Here is a 7,943-nt window from a genome sequence, read left to right on the forward strand (position 1 = left end):
GACATAATTAAAATAAATATAAAAGAAAAAGTAAAATAAAATAGGAATGAACCAGACAGGTACCCGGAGGAGGAAGAGGAGTTTGGAAGCCAGCCACAGTGCCGGGGACATGGGCATGCTCTGGACAGGGCGACTTGACTATCAGGCCATCAGAAGCAGCAAATGGAGGGACGGGAGAGGGTGGGGGGGGCCAAGACCAGTCTTGAGGGGCACAGATGGAAAGAGGAAGGCAGTGAACAAAGGAGGAAGATCGCAGGAAACAGAGCAAAGACAGGGAGATGGAGGCGGGCAGGGAGGGGGTGGGCGCCCCCATCCCGGGCCTGATGGCCCCTGGTGAGCTCAGGCTGAGCGGGAGCCAGAGGGTGAGGACTGTGAGGGCTGTGAGAGGAGAGGGGGCATCCGTGGGCAGGGTGGGGAGAGCCTCCGGGAAGAGAGACGCCCCCCCCCCCTTCACTTCAGTGGACTCAAGTAGGGAAGGAGCCTCTTGACTGGCAAAACTGGAATCGTTCTGGAACGTGGCCCTTGAGAGTTGATCTCTGCTCCCCACCCCCTAGGCACAGGACACTCCCCGCACACGGGGGGCTAGAGCTGCTGCTGGGTAGGGGTGGGGTGGGGGAGGGACAAGTCCACCCCTGGCCTGCTGGGCAGGGCCCAGGTGTCCCCAGGGGGCTGGCCCCAGGGTCGGGGAGCAAGGGGTGGGCTTTTGTGCTCTACAATCAGGGATAGCCTTGTCGCTAAAGAACTAACCAACTGGGCCAGCTCCCCCTGCTTGCTCAGGCTGTGAGTGATGGGGTGTCAGGAAAGTGGGGGGGGGGGTGCCCTGGCTGCTGCTCCTTCTCCGCTGCACAGCCCCACAGTGCCCCCTGCTGGCCACTGGCTGGGCCCCGCCCCGGAGGCCCTGGACCAGGCTGCCAGGGACCTTCCTTTCCCGCTTCCCTTACCCTGTGGCCCACCTTCCTCCCTCACTTGAAAGGACGTATCCTGAGGCAAAAAGGAAAAACGTGAGCCCCCATACCTATTTATGAAGATATCCTCCCATAATCTGAACCACGTGGCAAAAGCTAATAAAATCTCTATTTTAAAAAAACGGGGACGCCTGGGTGGCTCAGTTGGTTGGACGACTGCCTTCGGCTCAGGTCATGATCCTGGAGTCCCGGGATCGAGTCCCGCATCGGGCTCCCAGCTCCATGGAGAGTCTGCTTCTCTCTCTGACCTTCTCCTTGCTCATGCTCTCTCTCACTGTCTCTCTCTCAAATAAATAAATAAAATCTTTAAAAAAATAAAATAAATAAAATAAAAAAATAAATAAATAAAAAAACGGACGATAGATAAAACACCATGGGTGGCCAGTTGGTTGGGTTTGTCAACCCAACACTTTGTCAACTTTGTCAACACTTACAGGCTCACTCATTTCTGGTGGCTCTGGATGTCCCTCAATTTGTGGCCACACGGCCTTCTGTGTGTCAGCCTAAACCCAAGACGATCTCGTCTCGAGATCTTTAGCAAAGGCCCTTTCTTCAACAAGGCAGGTGGATGAGAATTTGGGGGCCTCCGCTTAGCTGGCTTTGTCCATAAGAGAAGGAAAGAGCAAGGAAGCAAGCAGGGACCCCCCTGCTCCTCCTATAAGCCAGACACTTGCAGGGCCCTGCTGGTCTGGCCAGGCCCTGCTCCAAGAATTATCCAGAGGGCCCTCTGGGGTCCAGAAGGCTCTATACAAGGAGCAGCTGATAATGGAGGAGGTTAAGGAAGTCGAGGGGGGACCTGGGATCTGAGACTGTGGGGGGAGGTGGGAAGGTCCTCCAGAGCTTCAGAGAGAGAGAGCGTGTCCTCACACCTAATATTTGGTTTCTCATTCCTGACCCGACATCTGGGCCGATGGTGGGGGCCCAGGTGTTCCGAGCTTGGGAGGGGCGGGGGATCCAGACTCTGCCCTCACTTCTACATCCCCTTGGGTTGTGGAGCCTGAGGCAGCAAAGCTCCCCCAAAGACCTTTTGTGGGGCGCGTGGGGGGCTCAGTCAGTGAAGCGTCTGCCTTCAGCACAGGTCATGTTCCCGGGTCCTGGACCGAGCCCCGAGTCGGCGGGCTCCCTGCTCGGTGGGGAGCCTGCTTCTCCCTCTCCTCTCCTTCTCCCTCTCCTGACTCATACTCTCTCTCCCGCTCTCTCCCAAATCAATAAACAAAATCTTAAGAGAAAAGGAAAGAAAAGGAAAAAGAAGAGAAGAGAAAAGGGAAAGACCAGCTTTTGTGTTTCTCAGAACAGAGAGGGGCAGCACTGATGAGGTTCTAGAACAGAGGTGAGGTTCGGTGGGGTGAGGTCCGGAGCTGATGACCAAGAAAGAATTCTTGAGACTTCTTTGGTGCAAAATGGTGGTTTATTAGAGCTCGGAGACAGGACCCGTGGGCAGGAAGAGCTGCTGCCCTGGGGATGTGAGGAGTGGTCTGTTATATACTTGTAAGTTAGAAAGGGGGTTAGGGATGGCTTAAGTCTCTATGGAATTTTGGAAGCAAGGTGTCTAGGACCTTGAGGGTCCAGCTATTGTCTGGGGAAAAGGTTATTCATTACCAGTAATAAAACCTTTCATGAGACCCTTTAGATGTCTATCAGTGGGCCATATGCTTGGGAATGATTGTGGACACTATCTTGGAGGTTTAGAGATAAGGTTTCCAAAGGAATTGTTAAAGTAGACTTACAGGATCCTGGCTGGGGGTGGGGGGTCATCAGTCTAGGATTGTCCTTTGCCCTTAACACATCCTTAAGGAGGGGGTAGTTCAGTCCCTAGAGGAGAGTCACTCTGCCTGTTTTAAGGTCTTGTCAGTAGGTAAGGAAATTAATAATTTTTCTTCTGTCTCTGTGTCCCACATCAGCACCATGTCACACTGGCATCAAGAGACCCGCACTGGTTCAGATCCACACTGCCTTACTCTGCGACCCAGGACTAAGCCCCAGTTACAAGGGCCCAAGACGGGGAGTCAGGTTACCGCTGGGGCCCATGGGCTCTGGAATGGTTCCTTTTTCTGCTTAGCCCAGAATCTCCCCACCCTGGGAGCTACTTCCAGGGGCCCCAAGGAACTGAAAGCCTTGAGGTGACCCCCACCCACAAGTGCTGCAAAGGTCAGGGCTGCAAGCCACGGTGGGGGCACGGGGAGGGCAAGGACCAGGCTCCAGGAGGAAGAAGAACACAGACCAAGGAGTTCCCTTTTTTTCTTCCTCTGTCTTTTTTATTTTCTTTTTCAAATTTACAAGTATACATTTATATATTCTTATTCTTTTTAAAAAAGATTTTTTAATCTATTTGTCAGAGAGAGAGAAAACAGAAGCACAAGCAAGGGGAAACGCAGAGGGAGAAGCGGGCTCCCCGCGGAGCAGAGAGCCGGATGCGGGGCTCCATCCCAGGACCTGAGCCGAAGGCCGATGCTTGACCAACTGAGCCACTCAGGCATCCCAACATTTGTATATTCTTATCGTTAAAGATTCCAGAAATACCTACCTATGAATTTAAAGTAAAACATGACAGGGGCACCTGGGCGGCTCAGTCTGTTGAAAGGCTGACTCTTGATCTCACCTCAGGTCTTGATCCCAGGGCTGTGAGCATAAGCCCTGCACAGGGCTCCATGGTGGGCAAGAAGCCTACTTTTAAAAGGAGGAAGGAAGGAAGGAAGAAAGGGAGAGAGAAAAAGACAGAGAGGCACGAGGGGGAGGGAGAGAAGAAGGGAGGGCAGGAAGGAGGAAAAAAGAAAGAAATGACAGTCTTTCTCTAGGGTCTCTCTAGAATATATGCTGCTCCAAGAATACATGCCCCACTCCCCAGCTGCATGCAAGGCCATGAACAAATGACTTGAATTTACTGGGTCTCAGTTACGCATCTGTACAATGGGCTGTTGGGAGGATGAAATGAATTGAGACATATACAGAAAGCATTTGGACCATGCCTGGGGTTCCTGGGGCATCTTGAATGACGTAAGCAAAGGGAGCCACAGGGACTGATGGCGGACACAGAGGAGGCGTATCTACTCAGCTCACGTACTCACTCCATTGTCCCGTTGGTTCACTTACAAAACAGAAGTTCAAAGATAAAAGTATTAGACAAATAGACAACAGAGCATTAAATCTAGTACAGAGCCCTTCTGGGGCGCCTGGCTGGCTCCATTTGGTAGAACATGCGACTCTTGGGTTCAGGGTTGTAAGTTCGAGTCCCATGCTGGGTGAAGAGAGGGCTTAAAAATAAAAGATAAAATAAACAAAATAAAAAGAGCCCTTCTGAGCACGGGGCTCCGTGCGACTGTCCAGGTCACGTGCTCGTAAAGCCAGCCCTGCCTCCGGTAGGAACTGAACCTACCAAGGAGCTTGGAATTGGATTGTCCCCTAGCCAGGCTTGAGATGCCCACAGGCTCACTAACACTTCCATGATAGCCTCATAAGATACCCGGAGCCCAAGAACCCAGCTAAGCCACACATGGGTTCCCGAGCCACAGAAACTATGAGGTCATAGTGTGCATTGTTTTAAGTGCCTAAGTTTGGGGGAACTTTCTAGATATTGACCCTTCGTCAGTTACAACCATTGGGATTGCTTTCTCCCATTTGCTTGGCTTCTCACTTTGTGGAGGGCATCTGTGCGGCACAGAAGTCTACAGCTTCTATGCCATCAGATCTGTCCATCTTTTTGTTTATGGCTTCCGGGTGGACCTTCTAGGCTGAGGTGTCTTCCTGGGGAACCCTCAGCTACTGTATTACCTAATGTAACTCATCAAATGGCTAGTTAGCGGGTATGCTGGTGTATTTGCCACCAAAGCCGGTGCCCCCCCCTCACCTCCCACCCCTCCCCCTACGGTCCTCCCAGGGTGACTGCGGCCTCCATGGTGAGGCAGAGAAGATGCAGCAGTGATCAGGGGTCTGTAGGATGAGCCCAGCCAGGATCTGGGAGGTAATGTGGGCTCCAGAATAATATTCCAAGTCCGTTCCCAAAGGCCAGTCAGAATGACCACGTCTGGGATGAGACTAGGATGCCCCAGAGGAGGGCTGATAAAGGATTGAGAACAGCACGTGCAAGAAGCGACTGCTGGGGGAGAGGCAGAGAGTTCAAGGTCACCCTGGGGGAGGAGAGAGCTCCAGGAAGAGGAGCTGAAAAGCATCTCAGGGCCCAAGAGTCTGACCGCAACAGCCTCTGGACACTGGATGCCCCAGCCTTTCACCTGGGTGGCAGGCAGCTGCTAGGGTCTTGTAGTTCATGAGCACCCAAATTGAGAGAGGTCACTGGTGCCCCTTCCTGGGCATGACCTTCTGAAAGGAGGGCAGGGTGGCAAAGACGAGTTATATAGGCTTTTGCAGCTTACTAACGCCGATAAGCCCTTTATGGGTGAGCCTGTAGCTTTAATGCCTGTCGTGTTGAGGTGGGGCTGCCAGGTGTTCTGCTGAGAAAGAAGGAAGAGGGGACAGAGATGAATCATGGCTTCCCGGGATTGTCTAGACCAGGTGGGGTTCCTTGGTGCCGTGCCCCAAATCACCACTAGGTGGCGACTCTGCACCATCAATGCTAGCGGTCAGGGTCCACGGAGATACTGGCTCCCTTTTCGGAAAAAGCCCTCAACTTCAGCCGGCCCAAGCTCTCTTCCTCGAACTTTGCCGGGCTAGAGTCCCTGAGTGGGGAGGGAAACCCAGAACATAAATGGAGAGGACATCTGAGGTCCTGCGTCAGCCAAATTCTGGACAGAAGGGATGCCTTTCTGATCCCTCTTCTGTGCTCCGTTGCCCCAGCCTCTTTCCCCAACCCTTTGACCCGGACCTTTGCAGTAGCCTCTTCACTCACTCACCTTGCTAACTTTGCCAAACTTGTCTGTCCTAAGCACAGCCAGAATGACCCTTTTGTAATACGGGTGTGGTCCATGATGCTGGAAAGAACATGGGTCTAGGGTAGAGTACCCAGCTCTGCTCCCCACCAACTGTGTGGCATTGGGCACAGCCCTATACCTCTCTGAACCTTGACAAGAAAGTGAGCTTCATTCAACAGAGCTTTCTTATGTGTTCTAAATTTCTTTGAATCTCAGCTAATAAAAAGACTCCTAATATTTTTACTCTCTTGGACAAACACAGGGACATCCTTCAAAGGTATATTATCTGAACTTTTTAAAAAGTTTTATTTATTTATGAGAAAGAGAGAGAATGAGCACAAACAGGGGCAGCGGCAGGCAGAGGGAGAAGCAGACTCCCTGCTGAGCAGGGAGCCCGATATGGGACTAGATCCCACGACCCTGGGATCATGACCTGAGTTGAAGGCAGACCCTCAACCGACTGAGCCACCCAGGCATCCCTTATCAGAACCTTCCCTGAGTTCGCTAACTTATGACTTCAGGAACCTCTTGCCCTTTCTTCTGGGGGTCACGATGTCCCACCTTCTTGATCTGAATGTCGTGAGGTGGGGGTCTCGGGATTGCTCAGACATGAAAGAAAGCCTATCATTCTCGCGTGCTGGGAGGGGGTGCCGGTGGTAGCTGCTCCCTTCCCCAGTCTTCCTGCAAAGCAGTGCTTACAAAGGACAAAGCTTCTCATTTTAAAACTCCGAGTGTGTGGTCTTTATTCCACAAAGCCTGTTTCCTCATCTATAAAGCCTGGCTTGCCTACCCTGCAGGACTGCTGTTAAGATGAAAATCGTAACCATGTCTATGAAAGCACTTTTCAAAGAGTAAAATACTAGATGCAATTTTCCAGTTTAAAAACTCCCCACTGCTTACAGAAAAATAAAAACGCCTCTCCAGACCTAGCAGAATCTCCCTTACACACGTCCTGCCTCCCGCTCCTTGTTGCCCATCAGCCTCCCCAGCACGTCCTGGGATGCAGCCAGACCAGGGGCCAGAAGCTCCCTGACCATAGCCAGGGATCCCGCACTCCTCTGTCTTTGTTTTTCTTCTTCCCACCAGCAATTCCTTTCTTCACCCCTCCCTGTCCAGACCCTCCTGATACCATTAGGCTAATTTTATTTAAAGGTTTTATTTACTTAAGAGAGACAAAGAGAGAGCACCAGGGGGTGCCGAGGGAGAAGCAGACTCGCCTGAGCAGGGAGCCTGACGCAGTCGTGGGGCTCGATCCCAACACCCAGAGATCATGAACTAAGCCGGAGGCAGACACTTCACTGACTAAGCCACCCCGGCGCTTCCCCCTTTAGGCTAATTTTAGAAAAAGTTTAGACTGTGTTTTCTGTAAGTGATTAATATATGCACACGGTATGAAATGAAAAGCACGTGTCTGTCCTGCTCGTCTCCACTACCCTCCCACGCAGGGTCACCCCACACATGGACTTCCAGACTGTGTTTGTGGATCTACCAGCAAATCCATGGGTACGTTCTTTAAACACAGGCAAATGGAGTTATGTCAAACATGCGCCCGGCTGTTGTCTGCTTTCCACTTCATGTATCCTGGATGTCTTTCTCATCATCAGCACACAGAGTTGCCGAACTGTTTTTAACGGCTGTGCAACACGACCGCAAACTATACCCTAGTCTGTTCGACGCCCTTCTGCCCTCCGGCTGCACGGGTGCAGGGGGTTGCAGCCAAGGCCACAGTCCGCATCCCTGCGCCTACGTCGCTGGGCCCTGGGCGGTGGGCTCTGTTTCCAGGGGACAAATCCCTGATGTCAATCACCGCCATGAGTCCCTCTCCTCCTGGGGGCTCCTACAGTTTTCCTAGGCATTCCAGGACTGCCCCCTTGGCTCCGGTATCTGGAGAATTTGCCAGAATCTTAAGTCAGATTGTGACTTGCCTCCCGCCCCAGCTGCGTCAATTCATCTCCTTCTGCCTCGGTCTCTTCATCGCTAACATGGGAGAGGATCCTAGTGGTACCTCTTCTGAGCTGTCACAAGAGTTGGGATCACACTTCACAGCCCTCTGATCAGGCCACCCTCATCCTTTTTCTTCTAGCCCCTGTGCACTTCCACCTTCACAATGAGCCCC

Source organism: Mustela lutreola, chromosome 15, assembly GCF_030435805.1.
Source record: "Mustela lutreola isolate mMusLut2 chromosome 15, mMusLut2.pri, whole genome shotgun sequence".
In the NCBI taxonomy this organism is placed as follows: domain Eukaryota; kingdom Metazoa; phylum Chordata; class Mammalia; order Carnivora; family Mustelidae; genus Mustela; species Mustela lutreola.